Raw genomic sequence first — 23201 nt, 5'->3', positions numbered from 1 at the left:
CTAATCCCCACACATGACCTAGTAAAGTAAGAAACTGAAGCAAAAGTTTTCTGTTCTTTTTTTTTTATTTTATTTTTTTTTATTTAATCTAAAAGAGCCCTTTATACCACCAGCATGAGTTCAGATGAAAAGTTGTTTACAAGTTTGGCCAGAACAAGGGATGGCTGATCGCACGTGGTGGAAGTGGTGGTTTGGGTGTTAAGATAAAAAGATACTTATAGATACATTTACACCCACAAGGCTGTAGATGCCCACCCTCTGTCTCCTGGCAAGCAAAAGTGTGACACGATGCGCAGTTAAGGGAGAGAATACCGGCTTTGTGTGAGAGCATATGCTTCAGGAGAGCACAAAACACGGACAAAAGTAAAAAGAGATCAACAGTATTAAAAGCCTCCCTCAAGCCTATTCCTGTGGCTCAGAAGTCGGTGACATCTCAGGAGAAATAAGAGACGGTATGAGGTTAGTTTGTCAGTTGACTGGAGACAAAAATGGACAGAAGTACAATAAGCTCCGTAAGAATATTTAGATTAAGCGTAAGAGACTGAAGAGCCAGGGACTTGAGATTTAATAACAATTTTTAAGAAAAGAAAAATTGAGACATGAGTAGTACTTCGAGGGCTGTTATTAATTTCCAATAATTATTTGTCTGCTGTAGATATGATTACTACTAATGACATACTTTAAAATATGAAAATGTAAAAATAAGAAATATTTTTACAAAATAATAATTGTTAATTTAATTTTCCATTTTACAAACTTGTGCATAACTTTATCCTCTCATCATTGTTTCTTTCCTCAAACATACAAATATTATTAGAAGAATGTTTTTCATAGACTTGACTAAAGAAATGGGAACAAATTATTTGGTTTTGCAACAGACTGCTGGTAACAAAGTGCCTAAAGATATCATTTAAAATTAGTTGTCAGTTATGTGTAAACATTAATTGGTTCATCCTTTGTGTTAGGTGCCGTTTTATGCTTCGATGTTTCATGGGTCAAGTGGCATTCCTTTAAAAATGATCAGGTACAAAGCGTGGACTGAAAGTGATTGAAAGAGCAGTCAATTTCCACAAAAAAAAAAAAAAAAAAAAAACCCCAAACTTTAAAAACTTAATTAAACCTGGAGAGCTACTGTTCAGATGTTAGATCCCTGAAAGCAAAATAAAAAGAATTAAAGGATGACTAAAGATCTCTGCACATCACTGTACCTCGCCTTAGTGTTAGTGTACAGAGTAGCTGTGCTGATTTCAGTATATTTTACCATTTATGAAGTTTACAACATGTATTTCAGCACAAACACACAACTTACAATCATACAGTATAGACATCCTTGTATCAGCACACACATGTATTAATCCCTCATCATTATTGTGACAAATTTAATCAAATATACAAAAACTAACACTGAATACATTTCCTTTACAACTTTATTATAAATTGGCCACTTTTGAAACAACCAAGTACTATTTCAGTTTGTTTTTATTTTTTAAGTCTGGCTTTTAATTAGGGCTGCTCGATTATGGCAAAAATGATAATCACGATTATTTTCACTGAAATTGAGATCTCGATTATTTGACGATATTTATTTAACAATAACAATGTATTGAATAATGGCTTTAAAGATTTCCAAAAAATAATATAAAATAGTGTGCAAATACTGATAACAGTGCAAATGTTTGCAATACAAAAAATTAATGAAAAATGTAAACATCTATGTTTAGTGAACTTCAAAATACTGCATAATATTTATGCATACAAATAACCAAACATCAAAGCAAGCTGTGTAGCCACAGAATGCACAATTGCATCAAACTGACATTGAGGTATGTCAACTAAAGTTGCTGCCTGAACAAAAATAAAATGAAACACTGAAAGTTGTAACTTTTGATTAAAATAAATTATTGAATAAATTTGTAGTGTTGCTCTGTGGTGCAGCTACGACACCGTAGCAAAGTTTACACACTATGTCTACTTGAGCCACGTCTGACTCCGCAAACCCATAATGCTTCCACACCACTGAAGTCGTTTTACCTCTCTTTTCAACCAACAGCATTCTTTCTTCAGCAGCCATTATCCTCTCCTCTCCAAATAACTTCTGCTTAGCTTTCCGAGCTTCCCTCGGGTCCTCTTAATTGTTGTCACGCGTGTTCGAAACGCAGAGAGGTGCGCTCGATTTGCCACACGGAGCAGCGCGAGAGTAAAGCACGAGGGAGGTGCTAATAATCGGCTCAGTAATTTTCAATGATCATTGAAAGCCCAGATCGCAATTTAGATTAAAATTCGATTAATTGAGCAGCCCTACTTTTAATTTTATTTCAATTAGCTGAAATGTTTTTGTATGCTTATAATAACATTAGCTCTGAAATGTTAAATTTTCAGGACAGCCAACCGTCATGTGCTACCAAAAGTGAACCAGACCCAATGAATCTGGAGACAAAGGCAGCTGTAGGCAACATTTATTCCTTCCACTTCCGTAACATTGATTCATTAATGTTGAATTCTCTCGCAGCTGTTCTATCCATGTTGTTGCAGTATATTAATAACTAATCTTGTATTGTGGATGAATGATCTCAGTTGTTCTCCTGACTGAAGTTTGCCACGTGTATAGCATCCTGCTATGCGATTGCATTTGTCCCTGACCACCAGCATCCCTCACGTTAACTTTTATCGAGTGGAAAAAAAGTTGGCGTTCATCCTCCACCTTCACTGTGCTAATGTTATGCTAACATAGCTGTGTCGCTAGCAATCACGTAGCACAACATTATATACCAGGTAGTCCAACTTCAGTAACCCTGCAAACGCCACTGCTGTTTAGTTTTTTGTCTTCATTTATGTTGGAAGTGGTAGCAGAGCTGTATGTTTTAATTAGTTTCAAAAATCTCTCAGTCAGAACATGGTATGTCATGTTTAGGTGGAAACTAGCGAGCTAACTTCCTGTTAACTTCTAACTCCGTTAAATTTAATAAATTCTGTTTTCATGGATGCATGGATGTTAAATTGTTACACCTGGTAAAGCAGCAACGCTGATGATTTTATTAAAGATGAAAGAATTTAGACCGTTTTTAACTCTGTGTTCGTTTGACTTTGGGACCTGAAGCGGATGGAGTTTTGGACCCAGATTACTCTGCGAAGCTCCTCACTACAGCAGCCGTAATGCTCTGACAATCCATCAAGCAGTGTGGCTTACCAAAGTTGTACTAAAACATTTTTAAACAGATTTCTGCACGCCCAAATCGGTTCGAGGTCAGTAAGCACAACCAGAATTCATACATAAGGCACACTCAATTTTTGAGAAAATTAAAGGATTTTAAGTGTGCCTTATAGTGTGGAAAATACGTTATACAGAAGAAAAGAATATATCACGATATATATCGTTACCGCACGTGCTTCAAATTATACCGCGATATGGATTTTAGGCCATATCGCCCAGCCCTAGCTCTTAGGCACATACATCACAGGCCTCTCAGGTCCGCCCAAATGGTAAGAGGCCCTGGGGCAGAAACACTAGAGATTAGATATTTTTGTTGTCCGAGGGAGCATTTAAGGATCCCGCAGCAGGAGTTGGAAAACAATCCCGAGAGAGACATCTGCGCTAACTCGCTTAGCTGCACTGCTACTATGACATGCTGTGAAAAAGCAGAGCAGAATGGAGAGATGGATCGAGTTTCACAACACTTCTAAAACTCAAATGCAAATCAAATAGGCTATATTCTCGCCCAGGTCCAGAATGGTGATTTGTCTTTGTATCGCTCCAGTGCCAGTGACTCTGAGCGGACGCACAAATATTTAACAAGTCTATTACCAACACCTTTCCCATGTTTATTATTCTTGACATCTTTTTTTTTTGTCTTTGTGTTACAAATGATTGATCTCAGGCTGAACAGAATTTAGCACACTCACTAACCACACTTCCAAAAATAAAGCATTAAAAAAAAATCTATCCATCTATCTTCTTAACTGCCTTTTCAGTTCAGGGTCACAGGAGGGCTGTAGTCTATCCTAGAAGCAAGGTACAACCTGGACTGTTAAAACTGAAAGAAAGACAACCATTCACACCCACAGGCAAGTTTAGTCACCAATTAACCTAACTTGTATGTGTTTGGACTATAGGAGGAAGCCAGAGTACCAAGAAAAAACCTACACAGGCACAGGGAGAACATGCAAGCTCTACAGACAAAGACTCCAGCCAGCTTGTGGATTAGACACCAAGACATTCTTGTTGTGAGGAGACGGAGATAACTGCTGCACCTCTGTGGTGCTGTGCAGAGCAACACATAAACACGAGATACAACTTGTTAAATTTAAAAAAAAAAAAAGTTTGTGTCCTTTTCTTTAAAAAAAAAAATCCTAAGACTTGAGCCATATTCATGCTCTTTTGTAGCACTACTGGATTTAAAATAGGAGTAGACATGCACAGGCTTTGAGATGCAAAGATAAATTTTGAATGTATTATAGTGTTCACCGAGTATGGCTGGCCAATTTTGTTTTGCTATAAAATATGTATGAGGGGTGTCAAAAAGTCGCAAAACTTTCTTTTTTTACAAAGACATCTTTTCTATATGATAACAATTTATTTTTGATCAGAGAACTTTCATTTATTTTAAATTCCTCTCAAAACATCACATTCAAAGTTCAAAGAACGTTTCTTTTTGCCACTGTTAACAAAAATACTTGTAATAGTGACAACTTCCTGTTGCTATGGTCACTTTTAACATGGCAACTAAGTTACCTATTCAGAACAGTTTCAGATCACTGACCAAGACGTTAACATCTCAAAGACAGCTGACCCTCCAGAGCATTTACTGGAAGTGACTTAAAACAATGGACTCAAATGTGCCAACATATTCATAAGACTATGATGGCAAAGACAGAATCTGTCCTACCTTAAGCTGAAGCGGCAACAGGGTTTGTCAGGTGAAGACCACTGGAGAATGGACGCTCAGTGCTGTCTTGAAAGAATCAAAAATACTTGTTAGGACCGTTAAGTAAGATGAGATCAAATTTAAAAAATATCAACAAATATGACACAAAGTCTTGGTACTGTCAAATTATCACTACAAAATATGTTTCTTAGCGACATGAGCCAGAAAGAAAAGCTTTAACTTTACCCATAATTAAGTGACACCAAGACTGAGTTACTGAAGAGATAAGGTTAAAAAGAATTTTCTAGACAGGACAGCAGCTACATCACTTATTCATAAATTTTTCCATAGCATAGCTGTGCACTGCTGACCAAGACCTTGAAATCAACCCCGAAGGCACCCCCAAAGCTACCTACAGAACTGTCCTTGGGTGCATAAAGAAATCCTTTAACATTACATTTCAAACAACACATGCATGCGCATGGGCGTCTGTGTGTAGGCAGGTGTGCAAAGTAGGTCATGCCACGTACAGGCTTCTTTTATGGCTGTGTAAACTGAATGTGGCACATCTCCCCTTCCAGCAAGGAACAGTTGTCACCCAAACGATGAAATGAGAGCAAAGGAGAAAGCCTTCAAGGAATGAAAGCGTGGCATCTTCACTGTGATTAGGTATTCACTAACAGACAAGTCAAATCAGTGGTAATAGGAAGACATCAATGCAGTGAGTGAAGACAAATGAGACAGGAGAGGGATAAGATGTGAGAGGAAGAGAAATCCTCTGACTAAGAGCTCAATTGATTGCAGTGAACGAACACTATATTCTTTTTACCATGATATATGCAAACTGCATACAGCTGGACATTACTGTTTTAATGAAGGTAATCCAATTCATTACCAACTGTCGCTGAACAACCCTGTACACATGCAGCCACTTGAAATGTGGATCAGCTCATGTAAGATGACACACATATAGGCTTCCCTCACGTAGTCCCAGTCAGAGGATGAAAACTGTCTCACTTTATTTTTTTCATTTTTCCTTTACCCTAATATGCATAGCAAGAAGGCTGTAAGTAGTATTCTTCTAAAATCAATTAAAGTTTTATGTTTGTCTGGATATTCGTGCAGAAAACACTTGTGATTCCATTTCAAAATGGCTAAATTTATTCTTAAATGCTCATAATAAGCCAGACAGCTGCAGATGCATCTGCCAGTTTATTTAATAATGTAAAATTATTAAAGATGGTATGTTAAAAAGCACTGCCGAGTCTGCTGAAGTAATCCATATTCTATCTAAATGCGCATTTTATTATCTCTTTTAATTATGTCCTTGGGTGGCTGTAGCTCAGGCGGTAGAGTAGGTCATCTACTGATCGGAAGGTTGGTGGTTCGATTCCTGGCTTCCCCCAGTCTGCATGCCAAATCCATCGGAGTATGAAAGTGTGTGAATGTTACTTAGAAAGCACCTAGAACAATGTGCTTGTGCGAATGGGTGTGAATGGGTGAATGCACAAGTTGTGTAAAGCGCTTCGAGTGCTCAGAAGAGTAGAAACGCGCTATATAAGAACCAGTCCATTTACCATTTTATAGTTTGAGATAGAATATGACATCAAATCTGTGACCAAATCTAACTTTGATCACAGCATTGTTTATCACTTTTAAAAATTCCCATGAAGTCACCTTTTCAGAAAAATTCATTTTTAGTTTATCAGCGTGAGCCAAGCCGTATCGTGATATAGTTTAGTTTGTCAATCAGTAGAGAAACGTGCAATCTGATGCAGAGAGCATAAAAATCAAACTCTTATTATAAAATACTTTGAAAAACTACTGAAAGTTACGGGGCCTCTTCAGATATTAATCTTCACTGCAGAGTAAAATTGAAGTTCTGCAATAGAAAGGAGTATATTGCTGCACTGATGTCAGATTTTTATTGAACGAGTCTCTAAGAGTACAAATGTTATTTATCTACTATCCTCCAATAGGTATTTTTCTTCTTGTCAGATAGTGGGTACAACAATAATAATAATATTAACAGTAATGGTAATAAGTTCAGGTGGAACATCACATCAATTGATTGCTATTGGCATGCTAATATAGTGCTGAGACTACAGTTACGATATCAATACGTCTGCCTGTTTGCGCTCATCCCACACAATCTTATTTAAAACCATACAGAAATATGATGAATGGTTAGAAATCCTTCCTGTAAGTATTTTATTTCTGAGGCTAATATTTTGTTCAATCTGGTAATACCACTGTACCCTGTCATGTGTCAGCATTTTTGAAAAACAATCTCCTTAAAAAAGCAGCAGCACAGGCCATCGGGGAGGAAGCTTATCACAGGGATTTATGCTCCCAGTAATTCTGCACACACGAAGTAAATGTATATCTACAGATTTATGGGACTGAGTCCTGCAGGAGCCTCCAGCCAGAGAGCGGGACTATCTTTCCACTGAACAAATCCAAAAAGAAAATCCATGCAAGAATAAACTGCAATTATATGTGCTATAAATATAATAATTTCACATAACATTAAATCATAATGAGAATAATTTTCACTATCATTTGGGGTTAGCAGTAGCCATATAATAAAGGCACACTGTGCTTCTAGAGCGGACGTTTTTGTTTTTTTTATTCCAACATTTTCAAAGCTCTGTATACCCACATACATGTAGGTGCGCTCAGTTACTTTGATCAACCTCGGCTGGATCTCAAAGGCAAGTAATGCTCTGACTGCATAGATACCTGACCTGGACAGAGGAGGCTGTGATAGCTCTCTGTATAATGATGCTGAATTTAGTCGAGTTTATAGTAATTAAGCTGTTCTAGAAGCAAACCTAATGTCCACTGTTTATCAGCTGAGCTTGGTGCTCTGATAATTGAACTCTTACTTAAAGAGACGCCCTAAGGTTTAATCTTGCCTCTGTATTTGTGTGTCCTTGTACTGAATTTGATCGTTTTTGTGTGCAAGTTTAACTAACTCTAAAGTTTGAATCTGCACTGCTTATTCATTGTGTGTCGGAGTGGGTGTGTAGCAGCAGTAGATTAGGGAATGTCCTCTTAATTGAGATAAAATTATCATATTTAAAACTTAAGACATAATTAATGATAAGACTTATTTGAACAGTCTAGTAGGAACAGGGTTTGGTAGACACGTTGAATCTGCACTGGAGGAAGAATTAATGAAGTTAGTATAGAAAAACTGACTGGAGAGAAAGTCTTAAATAATATCAGCAGTTACTGAAGTTGCTCTACTTAATCATAAGTTGGTGGGACAGCCGTGAATTATTTTGATTTGATTATTGTTATTTAAATTTATTCTTATTTATTTGCTTTATTTGTTTATCTGACAGCTTTATTTGTGGGTTGGTAGTTTGCAGTTACAATATTATTTGTAAATAAGTTCATCAAGTAATGTCTACTTAAAGTGGCTTAACCAAATTCTGTTTCTTTGTCAGCCCAGTTGCAGTGCTGAAAAAACACTGGGGGTTGTTCCCAATAACATGTCCTAGCTTTTTTTAATGGAGAAGCAAATTTTCCTTTCCCCACTCCATTTTCTCTCCAGCTTATGAATTATTTGCTTCAAGGTGTACGTTTATGAGTTATACTAGGAAGCCAAACCTATATGATTTGTTTCTTTCTCAGAGAAGCCCACAAGCCAGCATCATACACAAAGAGGAGCTAACACTATTAACAAGATAATGAACCTCTATGGGAGTTTCGGTAGCTGCACACGGCAGAACATAACAAAGGAATAAATTAAATGTTGTTCCACTTTCAGAAAGACGTATTTTGTCTGCTGTACACCATGAAAGAATTCTTTCCATGGTTAAGAGAAAAAAAAAAAATCATAATATCTTACCCTCTCAAGGACACTCTCAAGAAGTCAGGGTCTACAATCAAGAGACATCTTCATAAACGTAAATACAGAGAGTTTACAAAAAGGTGCAAAATGCTGGACTCACTCAAGAACAGGGAGGCCTTTACCTTGGACACTTTCCAAATGAAATAATTCACACAGACAAAAAGATAGGCGGAAAGAAGCGAGCAAAAAAGCCATCACTGAGTGCTGGCCCCAGAGCAACCGACCCACGAACACCTTGTTCAGACACACTGTTAAAAATCTACATGCTTAGGAACAGCTGACATATGCAATAACACTTCAAAAAGAGGTGGGAGAGAAAAGGTGGGAGAAATGGCTGTTATTTAGCCCACAAAAGCTAAGCTAATCGTACAAGGTGGAAGAAGTCATTTTTCTTTTATGGACAATTTTGTTTTATTGTGAATCTTATCCCATGACCGTATGTACTATTATTGTTGTGTTGTGTTCCAGTTTGCTTTGTGTTTATGTGTGTGTGTGTGTGTGCTCAGTGTTTGTTAAAAGGAGAACACAATGTCCAGGCATTTACAGACAACATTTTAAAAAAATCTGCACAGAAAAAAAATTTAAATAAAAATGGGCACATATGGCTTCCAGTGTTAATGGGCCACTATCAGTGTTGGTCAAGTTACTTGAAAAAAGTAATTAGTAACTAATTACTGATCCAAACAGAAGGACCTCTGTAGCATGGACATGGTTTGGTTATGGTGAGTCTGACACGGAACAGAAAACTGTACTTATGCCGCAAACTGGTCCCCACCACAAACTCAAACACAACAAACATCTTCTACCACCTACCTACAGGAATCACATGAAAGAGTATGGAGAGAATTTACGGATGAGAAGCAAAAAAGAACTGTCAGGTGATCAAAATAAAATATCTAAGAATATATAGTTTCATGCATCGGTCAAAACACTCGACTCCAGGTACACAACACCCAGCTAAAAACACCTCACACAAGTTGAGTTGCCCGAGATTCACAGAATTTACAGAAAATGCACTATTGTGGGATATATATTGTTATCAGGATGATATGTCTTATATCGGGATATGAGATTTTGGTCATATCGCACAGCCCTAACCCAAGAGATTCTCAGGACAAAGCAATGGGGTGCTCTTCAGCATGGCCAACTCAGACACCTGAGCTCAAACTAATATAGCAGCTTCTCAGTCATGAAATACAAAACTAAAAGCAAAAGGACTTCCAAAGAAGAACCAACTGAAAGCAGCTGCAGTAAAAGCCCTCGAGTGAAAGCTGAACGTCCGCATCTCAATCTCATATTGACGGATTTAAAATCCACTGAGGTCGTGTACAGCAGCAAAATTACAGAAATTGTGTCTTTGTTCAACAAAATATGGATATACTGTAACTGCCAATGTTGTTGTGGTCCTGGGTGTCTGTAACACACTTATTGTTTTTCAGTTCTTATATTTTCCGGTTTTAATTTTTACCTTCTTCTCTACTATCTTTAGTTACTTAATGTTTTTTTTGAAGGTTAATGTTCTCTTGCATCCAGAATTAATGTTATTTCCTGCTTTGCTGCACCCTCAATACATTTACCATCGTCTAACTCTTTGCACCTGTATGTCTTTCAAGCCTTAGTCCAGTCACCCCAAATGGTGTATATATAGCCTCATCTTTTTCTTTGCTTTTAAGTTCCATGTGTCTTTTCTGCCCTTTTTGTGGATTCCTGTTTTTGTTTACTTGCCCGTTGAAACTCAGTGCTCCATTTTTTTGGCATCAGCAATGAACATTGCATGAACCAACAGCCTTTGAGTCCTGTACTTGGGCACTCTCTCCAACATTATCCCAACAGACTTGTTAAACTGATCATAAAGAACATTTCTGAATATCTACTTCTTGCTGGCTTGTCAAACTTGTCTTCACATGATTATTGACAAAGATTTTTAGTGGAGCTTTGTGATCTGGTTCAAATTTTCGTAATGAATAAAACAGACAGCTTTTGGAGACAAAATATATTTGTCACTGCTAGTTCTTAAATTCTGCATCACTTCCATCATATCACTACTACTAACATGCACTTTGTTTGCTTCAACACTGAGATTATGTCACTACTTGAGAGTTAGTGCAGATAATTGGGGTCATTTTCAAAATCATTATGTTAAAATAATTACTGAAATTTCATGTAATGATGGGGCTAAAACATAGAAAACCAAGCGTATGATTTTATAACATTTTCTAGGTGGTTCCAATTTATGAATTTGCCATCACAAAGAAAATAATTTACACAGAATCTAAATTATGGCTTAAACCTAATAATATTTTAATTATTGATTAGTCAGTGGTTGTGGTTCAATTTAACCTGATAGCCAGTGTGGTTTCCTCACCTCTTCTGCAGGGCTGCAGTGCCAAACTCACAGTCTGTGTCTATTTTCACATAAACACGGCACAGCTGTAAAAACCCTGAAGGCAGTGAATTACAGCAGCTAAGTTGCACAACACCTGTGGAAAATCCAGGGTTATCAGATTAAAAATCACCACCGTGTGAAGAGATATGCAGTTTTTTTCTCTGCAAACCAAGGGGTGAAAATGTTATCATTCTTATTGCTAAAAAGCATCAAGGGCTGAATTTGCCCAGCCATAAATCTTGAACTAAACCAGCAACTGTGTATAATGTGAAAAGGCTCAGCAGCTGGTTAAAAGCAGCAAATGAAAATACTCCGAAGAAGTTATCAGAAGAAAGAAAGAAAGAAAGGTGAAATATCTGGTGAAACTGGCTGAAAGCCGAAGTATCACAGACTATGATCTGTGCCGACTTTGTTAACTTGTTTAATATTTCAGAGCCTCCTTTACGTGTAGGCTCTGACTAAAGCACAATGTTGTTGGTTTTTTTTATGATTAAACTACAGCCACATAATAGCCAAGGCAGAATGTCAGAAAAAAGTGCATAGGCCTTTTCTTAAATGTGGTAATAACATCAATAATCACTTTTACAAAATTTACAAAACTTGCAGTATTAAAAAAAAAAGCCAAAATACATCAAATGAAAGAGAAAGAAGAAATGAATGCAAAACTCACATAATTTTTATAAATATCTCTGTGGCGCCCATCTGAATGTGTCTCACCCTGTCCATAGCACTCGCCGCTGTCACACCAGTCTTCTGTACATCCATGAACCTCCTCTGATATCTTCGTATTTTTCCCCTGCCTGGTAGCTCCGTATTCAACATCCTTTGTCAAGTATATCCACTATCCTTCCTCTACTCATGTCCAAACCATCTCAACCTTGTCTCTCTAACTTTGTCTCCAAACTCCTCGATCGGAGGTGTCCCTCTGATGCACTTCTAATCCTGTCATGCTGGTCACTCCTGGTGAAAATCTTAGCATCTTCACCTCTTCCATGTCCAGCACTGCCTGCTGTCTTTTTGTCAGCATCACTATCTCCAAACCATATATCATAGCAAGTCTCACTAACCATATTACTTGCTGTAGCCTCTATTTCAGTATTTTTATGAGTGCCCAGTTAATTAACCTAATGCAAACATTTGATGTACTGCAATATAATCTGTTTACATGGATGCAAAATGCTGACATTTAAAATATTTGAATAAAAAAAAAAACACTTTGTTTTCCTACTGCTTAGACACCAACAGAAAAAAAGCATTTACAGTTGTGAATTCAACTGTATTTTAGGTATTTATTTGGCCTTGTGGGCTTTTGTCATTTCTACTTTAAATGCTGCATATACCAAAAAATAAAAAATAAAAATCTTACTTAGAGGGTGAAAAAGATGTGATTTTTATTGAAACATTAACCAGCACTGTCAGCAAAAACAAAAAACAATGGACACAATCATTTATCCCAGCATAACAACACCTGTAAACACTGCAAAGCACTTGAGATAAATACTTCTTCTAAGAAAGTCTTTTGGCTACCCAGGGCAATTAACATTAATCAAAACGCTATCACTAGATTTACAGCAGACTGAGCAGGCTCGTTAGCTGTTAGCTAACACGGCCTTACCGACTGAGCAGATAAAGATGAATGGGCTCGTGATTCACCATATGCTGCCCGTTTCTGATATTTACCATCCCAAAACAAACACAGCAGCCCCTGGAGTGTTTTTTCTTTACAGCTGCAGAGCAAAAAAGTGCCAATTAAATAAGCTTTGGGCAAATATCAAAAGTCCTGTGGGTCAACTTGTTCTCACATCTGCTCACCTGCCTCATGAAGCGCCCCACAGCACCTGTGCACAGATAGCTCAGAAGCTAGCAGCCCCGCGTGCGCAATCAATGAACATCACAGCATCTGTTTTTTTCTGAGGTAAGCGTTTAAAATCCACAACAATGTGCTTAAAAAATAACTCACCGGAGTTTTTAACACGTTTCCTGTATCCACAAAGACCCTACTCCCCTCCAAAAAATACAGCAAAATCGAGACCGTAGAAAAATAACTGAGCTTTTAAGAAAAGTGCAGTTGGTCTAACTCACGTTCAAAGATGTCTACCGGAAATGGAATAGTGTAATCTCCTTGCTGTTTGTGAAAATGTTATATACCTGCAATATAACAATATTGGAATAGATTCAACAAGGTGTTGGAAACGATCCTTTATACGTTATCTGTATAATGTATAATAATTTATATTTCAGAAGCAGCGGTTTTATTGTCACATACACATATACATAAATACAGGTGATTTAGACTATGCAATAAAGTTCTTATTTCTAATAAAATAAAATTCGGTTTTATAAATTATATAAAATTCTCTCATTCAACAAGATAAAATTAAATACATAAATAAAATAAGTATCCCCAAAAATTTGGGGAGAAAGTAAAAAGTAATAAATATGCAATAAATTAAAAGAATTAAAGAGACCTGGGGCTTTTATTCATTAGTTAATTTTTTATGTTGTATTTATACTTTTTCATTGTGCAGCTTTATTTTGAACATGTTAAAATAATAAAAAAAAAATTAAAAAACCCACAAACAATCAAGCAAAACATAAGGAAAACAGAATATTAATAATTAATAACCGTTTTCAAAGCAGAGCTGTACAGATGAGAGTGATAGCAGATAATAATAAGAATAATAATAAGAAGAAAAAGACGAAGAAGAAGAAGAAGGAAGGGAACAGAAAAAGGAAGAAAGGTGATTTAGGTGACTTTCAATGTGAAACAATTGTTGGTGCCAGAGGAGTTTTCTAAGTATTTCAGAATGCTGATGTACTGCAGGAATGTCAAACACAAGGCCCAGGGCCCCGGCAAAGACTTTTATGTGGCTCATCAGACATCTTCAGAAAATGTGAACATTTAGACTTTTAACTGTATTTTAATGTGTTTTTACAGATTTTCCTGCTCCTATGGCCATTCATATTATACCATAATTGAATGTTAGATAAACAATTTAATGGCAGAACAGTCCCTGTAACCCCTGTTAGCCTCTAGTTACCTACCAGAACACTGGCTAGTAGAAAGAAGAGTTTTACTAGAATTTACTGAGTGGCTGGAAAAACAGAAAATATCTAGTGAGCAGTTGATGCCCGAGGTCAGTTACTGCCTCAACATCTCAATGTTAGTGTAAACAACATGAAAGCATTTGATCCATCCTGTCTATCAACACTTCAGGCTGCTGCTGGTGGTTTAATGGTAAGAAGGATCATCTTCTGATGGCTACTTCCAGCAGGATAACACATCTTGTCACAAAAATTGTACTCAACCAGCCTCCACAATCACCAGATCCCAAACCCAACAGATCACCTATGGGATGTGGTTGGATCTCTCTCCAGAGATTCCAGAGTTTCCAGCAGCTTTTCAAATCTGTGCCATGGATGCAAAAGGGGTCCAACCCTTTACAAGTATGGTGTAAAATGGCTGGCTAGTGTGTATACCTGTGTGCATGTGAAAGACACTGAGTGTGCTGTCATATTATTCATTATTTTTATTATTCCAGTTAACCAATTCTCAACAAATATTCGTCCAACTACACCTGATTTGTGTTTAAACCTAATGCAGGCCAGAGTCTTTCCAAGTTCTGCAACCTCTGTGATCTGGCTGCTTCAAAAAAGCAGATTATCGTGGCAACGCAGATAAACTGTACACCATATACGGGAGAAGTCAAAAGAAGGAAAGGTCAAGTCAGATAAAAAATTTTCAGTGTTCACTTATCTCAAGTATTGCCAAAGCTAAGGAGCCAAACCAACATAAAAATAAAGAACTGCCAATATGAAATGCAATAGATTTTATCTTGGCTGAATGGTAATCATTGAGACTCTCAGTGAGTGCTGTAGTGTTTTACTGAGCCAGTTTTAACAGATGGGGAAATGAAGAGCTGCACACTTGATTGTGCGTGTAATACCAAGCACTCTGTGCATCTCAAACCTCTTTTTGATCCATCTTTTGAGGAAATACTTATTTTCTAGACATCTGGGGGGAATTTTTTCTCCATTGTATCTAGGCACAGAAGTATTGATGCAGGACTGATGTATTTGCTATTCTTCCAAGGTAATTTCACTGATTAGTTCACCTCTCCAGGTGAAGCCATGTAAATCAGTGACATCACCTGGAGTGAGCCCCAAAGGTCCAAAGTCATGCCTATTTCATATGTGACATAAAAAACCAATGCTGGTAATGAAAGAAAAAATGCTGGATAGGAGCTTCTCCTGAAGAGTCTTTCAGATGAGGCACAGGTGTTTCCTTTCCTTCTCCATCTTAAAAGCCTCAATGGGACAGTACACAACATACCATAGCCCTCACAAACACAATTAAAGAAACGCCAGCCGAATGGATGCATCAGAGCATAATAAATCATAATATGTGGGATGACTTTCCTTTTTTTCCTGCTTAAAGTTTGTTGTTTGGTTCCTTTTTTAAACAGCCTTAATTAATTTTATGTTCTCTTGAGGGCAGCAGAATAACATATGGCACACTGTTATCTTCTGTTATCTATGTAGTTAGGTGAAATGTAAGTTTATTCATCTAACAGATGCACAGCAACATTAGCATTTATTTGGAGCCGTCTTCTCTTGTTGTTTGATGAATAAAGCTCAATACTCACTCATCATTGTACTTTGTCATTCTGTTTATTAGCGCAGTGCAAGCTGTGTAAAACAGATCTAGAGCTTTGTTTAAACCACCTGCTCGCTGCTACTAGAAACAAAGTTGGTGTAAAGAGACAAGAAAAACAAAACTCTGAGTTAAAACAGGGGAAAAGCTCTAAGGACAGGAGGTACAACGCAGTGTTGGTTTGTAATTCTCCCTTAGATTTATCACTACAACTGAGGCCTTTCACATTAAAGAGCCATTTGATCCATTATTATATATGCTTGTTACGACCCCCTCTGCTAGGTGACAGGAGGGGAGAAACATACACAAGCCCTCTCACGAAATCTGAGTAAATAAGGAGTTTTATTACAAACATTAAACTGAAAACCGACGGGGCTGTTCAACAGACCACCGGGGAAACAATTAATACACAATGAAAAGAACAGGCAAGAGTAAAAGCTAAGGGTTAACTAAGGCAAGCTGGCAGCACACAAAATAAAAGCTAAGGGTTAACTAAGGCAAGCCAGCATCACAAAACTCTAATGAAACTAAGTTCAGCTGTATACCAGGTTTAAACAAAGAGCAACACAGCACACAGGTTTAACAAACACGCTTCACATGCAAAGCAGACGAGGAGGCCACTGCATGTTCACTTCAGAGCAGCAGTTCGCCATAGTGTGAATGTTCAGCCTTTTATACTCCCAGGTGCAGACAATCAGCCAGTCAATTGGTCATGGAGTGGTCATGGGATCTCCAGGCAGCCAATCGTCCACGAGGTCTGGCACACTGTGATCTGCATAAAAGAAGGCTGGCACAGGACTCCCAGCAGCCAGTCATCCACGAGTCCTGGCACACTTAGATTTGCATAAGCACAAAAGGGTAGTCTCACTCTCTCCAAGGCCCAGGCCGTAACAATGCTAAACTGCCACTTTATTAGGCATACTTTGTGAGCAACAGGTCGTCGCCATTTTTGACTGTGACTCTCCTTTCTTACCTGTGTATACAGTACAGGTGAGGTTAGTGTAGGTCAGGAAAATTGGTTTAACAAAAATGTTTTAAGCATAAATTAATTACTAAATATTCTATGATATCGTCAAATAAAGCCAACATTTATTCATTTTATTTTGCATCCATCCATTTTTTCTCCCATTTATCCAGTTCAGGGTTGCAGGAGGACTGGAGCCAATCACAGCTGTGACAGGATGAAAGTTTACTTCATTTTATTTCTTCCTGTTCTTTTTTTTTTTTCAATGCTCCATCAAGCATCGTCACAGTGAATCATCTGCTCTGTCGTCTCACTCTATCACCAGCACCCTAACCCTCTGCATGTCCTCCTTCACTACATCTATGAGTTTTCTCTGAGGTCTTCCTCTTTTCCTCCTTTCTGGCAGCTTTCTCCAATCCTTTCTCACTTTTCCTCCATGTCAAACCGTCTCAACTATCTCCAAATTCCTTGACCTGAGCTATCCCTCTGATATACTCATATATAATCCATTCTCGTCACTACCAATGAAAGTCTAAACATCTTTAGCTCTGCCACCTGCCTTTTAGTCAGCGCCACCGTCTCCAAACCACACACATACCAGGTCTTACTGCCATCTTGTAAATGTCCCCTTTCACTCTTGCTGCTATTCTTCTGTGATAAATCACTCCTTGAAACTTGCCTCCACCCACTCCACCCTACCTGTACTCTCTTCTTCACCTCTCTTGTCTTCAATGCCCATTGCTTTGGATGATATGATACATGATACATATTTATACTCATCTACCTCCACTAACTCTGCTCCCTGAGGTTTTACTGTTACACCTGTCTCCCTCTCATTCACACACATGTATTCTGTCTTGCTTCTACTTACTTTCATCCCTCTTCTCTCCAGTGGACACCTCCACGTCTCTAGACTCTCTTCCACCTGCTCCCTACTCTCAGTACCTCATCTGTCAGCCTGTCCATCACCACTACAAACAAGAAGGGCCTCAGAGCTGCTCTCTGATGTAATCCCAGCACCACTTTGAAGTGACTCCTACCGCGCACTTCACCACTATTTTGCTGTCCTCATCATGTCCTTCACCACCCACATACTGCTCCACCACTACTGACTTCCTCATCCAGTACCACAGTTCCTCTCTTGGTGCTCTATTATATGCTTTCTCTAGATCCACAAACACACAGTGCAACTCCTTCTGACCTTCTCTATGCTTCTCCATAAACACTCTCAAAGCAAACATCACATCTGTAGTGCTCTTTATTGGCATGAAGCCATACTCCTCACTGCTTCAGCAACTCTTTCCCATATAAACCCAATGCATGGTTCATCGGCTTTCTCCCTCAATAGTTAGCACAGCTCTGCAAATCACCCTAGTAATTGAAAAAGGCTGCAGTACTTTTTCTCCTTTCCTCAGGCCTCCTCCCACTCTCTGTGTTAAACAATCTGGTCAAAAACTCCACTGCCCCCTCTCCTAGACATCTCCATTACCTCCACATTAGGTCATTGGACCAACCCCCTTTCTTGTATCTGTCATTTTCATAGCTGCCCTCACTTCCTTATTATTAATTGTCTGCACTTGCTGATTCAATGATTTTCCTCCATCTGACCCCTGTACCTCCTCTCTCTTGCTCTCCCTCTCTTTCATTTTCTTCATTCATCAGCTCCTCAAAGTACTCTTTCCTTCTTCTCAACACACTCACTTCACTCATTAGTACATTTCCATCTGTGTCCTTAACCACCCCAAACTGCTGCACGTAATATTCAAGCACAGTTTCTCTTAGAAGCCAGTTGAAATAAATATTTTCCTCTCCCTCAGTGTCCAGCATCACCTTTTACTTTGCCTTTGCGACCGCTCTCTTATACCTCTCTCTTATACCCAGTACTCCTCTCTTTATCTACCTGTCTATCCCACTTTTTCTTTGCCAACCTCTTCCTTCGTATAATTTCCTGTACTTCCTCATTACACCACCAACTCTTCTTGTCTTCTTTACTCTGTCTAGAGGATACACCAAATACCTTCTTGGCATTTTCCCCTCACCACTTCAGCTGTACTTCTGTTCCCTACCACTCAGAGCTTGTCTCAACTCCTTCCTGAACTCTGTGCAACATTCTTTTTTCTTCTTCCTCATTTTATTTTATTTTATTTTATTTTATTTTATTTTATTTTATTTTATTGCTACAATTCAGTATTCAGATCTTACAGCATTTGGAGCAATACTTTATTTTATGGTGTATTAAACATATATGCCAATGACCTCCACCTGCCTTTCTCCTTTTTTCCCCACTATTTCCTTCTTCTTGTCTTAAATTTATGGAAGTAGCAGTGGTGAAAAGTTACCGCTATTATGGAAACTGTCTTTAGCACAGCAGTTAAAAAACAACCATATGCTTTTGGGTGATTATAGTCCCAATAACGAATTTATCACAGGTGTATAAATCTCACACGTTTTTCAAGCCAAGTGTTGCGTCTCTCAACTATCTCCACATTAGAGGCACTTCACCAACTGACTGTGACTCACCATAACTGCTTTGAATATTTTTAATGTATATCTGCCGGGTGTGGGTGTTCATCTGCATCCTAAATGTGGTGTCAATGAAGTATTTAGTGTACTTTCAGCCAGCAGAATATTGAGATGATTAGGCATCCACCCACATATGGATCCTATTCAGAAGGCAGACTTGTACTATAGCCAGACTGGAATGTGAGGGGAAGTTCCGAGACATCTCAGGATATAGCACTGAGATAATTACTTCTGCACAATTGTGTCTCCATAACTCATACAAGACTCACATGTGTGGCCAAATTTACCTTGATGACACATTATACGACTCGCGGTTATCTCTAGCTACGTCAAGAACACAATTGTGTGCTTTGTATTCACCAAAGCTCAGCTGATTTTGATCATTGCAGCCTAAGGCTCACTGTGAGCTGCTACTTCTGGAAGAGAAGTCGCACAGTTTCTTTTAGCCACAAAAAAAAAAAAAGACTGAACATTTTTAATGTGACTGTGATGTGTGTCTGTCCACATGTGACTATAGCAGCCACAAACAGTCAAAGGTAGATTGTGGGTGTAGGAGATGCTCATAGTGACCAGATTTTAATCACCAGCGGATGCCAATTTATGTTAGGTTGGTGTCGTGATTCATTATCGTTCATTCCAACACTCACTGGTCACCATCCTTCATAAGCAATTTAGGGAATTTCGCTGCTGTCAATCAATAACACCCATGCCAATCAAATTACCCTCTTTTCTCCCAGGTCCCCTCCAGTCTCTGATCACACAGTCAATTGCTTTTGTGATTTGGCACACAGTGACATCCACAGGGGGAGATCTGCCTCTAACAATCATTCACTGCAAAATCTCCATCCACCCCTCCCACCCTGGAATAAGAGTGGGAAATGTCTTCAAGGGGATTGTACATTAAAGCATGAGCACACACATGCACGCTTTTGAATTAAAGTGCCAAGTTGAGTATTTGGTTTGGGGTTTTGCATCTCTAAAACTTTCAGCTATGCAGTCTGGTGTTATTGTCCTCAAATGATAGAGAAGTGTAAATAGGAATGGTTTACTTTTTCATTTTTACTTGGGCCCCCAGCTGAATGTTAAGTTGCTCTTTAAATATATTTCTAAAAGCATGAGTTTCAAAAAAATATTAGAAATTCCGAATTTTTTTAATGTTTATATGAGTATACTTAACTTTTTTTTGCACAGTTGCACAGTGAAAGTTCTCACACAGTACCCAGAAAATCAATTATTCTGTTCCACCACAAGCTGGGTTTCAAGCAATCTCTAATAACACTGTTACTCACTATATGAATTAACTATGAAAAGGCTGGTGGTGATGCTGGCTTGGTCCGGCCCCCAAAAGAAAGTTACTGTAAAGACCATCTGGTGGTTAAAAAATGTCATTCAGACCCTGAAGAGGATGAATTAGTCACTGAATATCAGTAATTGTTCCTTTTATAAGATCATGCCAAGTGGTACCAGTTCTGCCTTTGCAGTGCTTAAACTTTAGGGCTTTTCACAGAGCATAAAGATGTGCCTCTTGGATGAATAATGTGTGTCTGACAGGAATTTTCCATAAAACATTGGAATGCTTGGTTGCATTAGCTCTAAAAATGACACGACGGCTCCCTGGACTGATTGAGAAATTCTAAATCTCTGTAAATAGAAAGTTTTTTCATCTTGAAATGTTACCACACCTCTCTTCACTCTCAGGTACAATGCAGACTTCAAGTTTCTTGTTTAGGTTGCTTTTGGGATTAGGACTGAACTCCAGACTAATCCCAAACTAGCTTTTCCCACTTTCATGAGGTGAATTTGAAAACCAGGCTTCTAACGGCAAACTGAACATATTTTTTATTTTATATTGTGGAAATCAAAGTGACAATATCCAAAACAATTTGCACTTAACACATGCATAAGGACAATATAAATATACAGTAATGCTAAATCTATTAAAGTAGACACTTTTAGCTACAGGAAAAATCACCTCAGTGCTTAGCAGATCGGCTTTTTTGTTTATTCAGCACATTGCATGTGTATTTTAACATCCAGCGTGTTATCTTCTTGGAACAGTAACAGAACTGTAATTCTCTTCTCTATGGTTTACCTCATAAATCCCTCCATAAACTGCAGTTGGTTCAAAATACAGCTGCTCGTATTATTTCCAGAACTAGATCCACTGAACATATAACACCTGTTCTTAAACAGCTCCATTGGCTCCCAATTCACCTCCGTGTCAATTTCAAGATCCTGCTTCTCACTTTCAAAGCGCTTCATAACTTTGCTCCTCCATATCTAGCCGATCTTCTCCATACATACTCACCCCTTCGTACACTCCGCTCTTCTTCAGCTTCCCTTCTGTCAGTTCCACCTGGCTACCATGGGACTCAGAGCCTTTAGTTGTTCTGCCCCGAGACTTTGGAATGCACTTCCACTTTCTCTACGGACCACACACTGTCTCACCACTTTTAAATCACTACTCAAAACCCATCTGTTTAGAATTGCATACACCTGATCTGTCTTAGGCCATTTTTACCTTGCTCAGTTTTTATACTTGCTTTTATACATTTATGACTGTTTATATCTAAATTTTATCTACCATATTTGCTATATATACATTTTTCTTATGTTTTTTATGGTATTGTTTACGTGCTACTGTAAGGTGACCTTGAGGGTCTGAAAGGTGCCTATAAATAAAATGTATTATTATTATTATTATTAACAGTGAAGCTTACAGGAAATATTTATCTTAAACATCTCAAATGACTTGTCTCAAGACCATCTGCCGACGATATATATATATATATATGCGATAAAATGATGCTACTGATGCCTAAACAGTGCAGCTACTTTACCTTCTCTACATGCCCTAACCTTTTATGTATAGTAATTAGGAAGTCTGACAACATAATATTCAGTGCTGTGAGCATGAAACTACCCACACAAAAATAGGTGGTGTATGCACAATTTGAGAGCTTAACGAGTAATGGGACCTCTGAATATCATCAAAAAAGCAGCTAAGCAAAGAAGTATGCTGTATTAACAGAGCACAGAGTTCTTACTGTCTTTGTCTGCTGGCCTCATTCTTGGTTTTCAGAAGTGGACTAAAACATATTGCTAAAAAAAACGCATACAAAACCTCTGAAACCAAAAGAGAGTACTGATACAAAGACCTAAACAAGGACTGAATGTTGAGTTTGTGATAAGAAATAAATGCCCCTTTCTCTTTGCTATGCTGGATACTCTCCTCCTGTTAGTCACATGGAGCTAAATGATGAAGGGCCAACCACTGAAATCAGCCTCCGTATTGGGCTTCAAAGCAGAGGGAAGAAACTGTGGGATGATGCCAGGAACCTAAGGTCAGCAGCCTCATTTAAAAAATGGTGTTATGGATAAATTTCGCTTTTCTGTGTAATTATGTGCAACACAATGCCCCCCCCCCCACCCCCACCCCCCCTCCGCCCCCTGATGAATTCATGAATTTATTTCGTAGTGGGGCAAATAATTAATTAAAGACAAGCAGAATTAATGATATAACCCAGTTACTTTGTCTTTAAATTAATGATTTGACACTCTTAGAAACATGCTTATTTTCTTTTGTGCAGAGAGTTAGAAAAAAAGCTCAGTTTCATTCTCATAACTATGCAAAAATATCAAAGAACTAGCTATTAGCTGACCTGATGATTGATATAAATCGTAGGGTTGGGGATGTGAAGGTTTTCTGGCTTTTGAAGAGGGCATAGTATCGCTTTCATGCTCTCCCTTTGTTCACCTGCATCGTGAAATGGCTCCTTAGACCCATGGGTTAAAATAGGATTGAGCAGGTGGGGGAACACTAAGATCAGGGGCAGCGGTGCAGGGTAGAGAAAAGAATTACCCAGAAATAACTCACATGATGATTTGTTTTGTGAGCTCAGTAGATTTTTCTTTGTGTACAGACTGTGATCAGCTGATTTGTGGTACTT

The 23201-nt window shown here is 38.2% G+C and overlaps 1 protein-coding gene across 3 annotated transcripts in view; it reads right to left on the bottom strand.

Moving 5' to 3' along the window:
* gpat2 (glycerol-3-phosphate acyltransferase 2, mitochondrial) overlaps positions 1-13191 on the bottom strand; it is a 180133-nt gene extending 166942 nt beyond the window's left edge. For 2 of the 3 annotated variants that reach the window (XM_084945547.1, XM_084945551.1), the window contains exons 1-2: positions 13071-13191; positions 4884-4949 (exon numbers count right to left, since the gene is read on the bottom strand). The gene's annotated coding sequence lies outside the window, so the exon portion shown is untranslated. The remainder of the gene's footprint in view (positions 1-4883; positions 4950-13070) is intronic. The other variant, XM_084945549.1, reaches the window with a different exon arrangement.
* Positions 13192-23201: the final 10010 nt, after the last annotated feature.

This window comes from Perissodus microlepis, chromosome 12 (assembly GCF_051167445.1).
Source record: "Perissodus microlepis isolate ML-2025 ecotype Zambia chromosome 12, ASM5116744v1, whole genome shotgun sequence".
Taxonomy (NCBI): domain Eukaryota; kingdom Metazoa; phylum Chordata; class Actinopteri; order Cichliformes; family Cichlidae; genus Perissodus; species Perissodus microlepis.
This window is presented reverse-complemented; position numbering and strand designations above follow the sequence as displayed.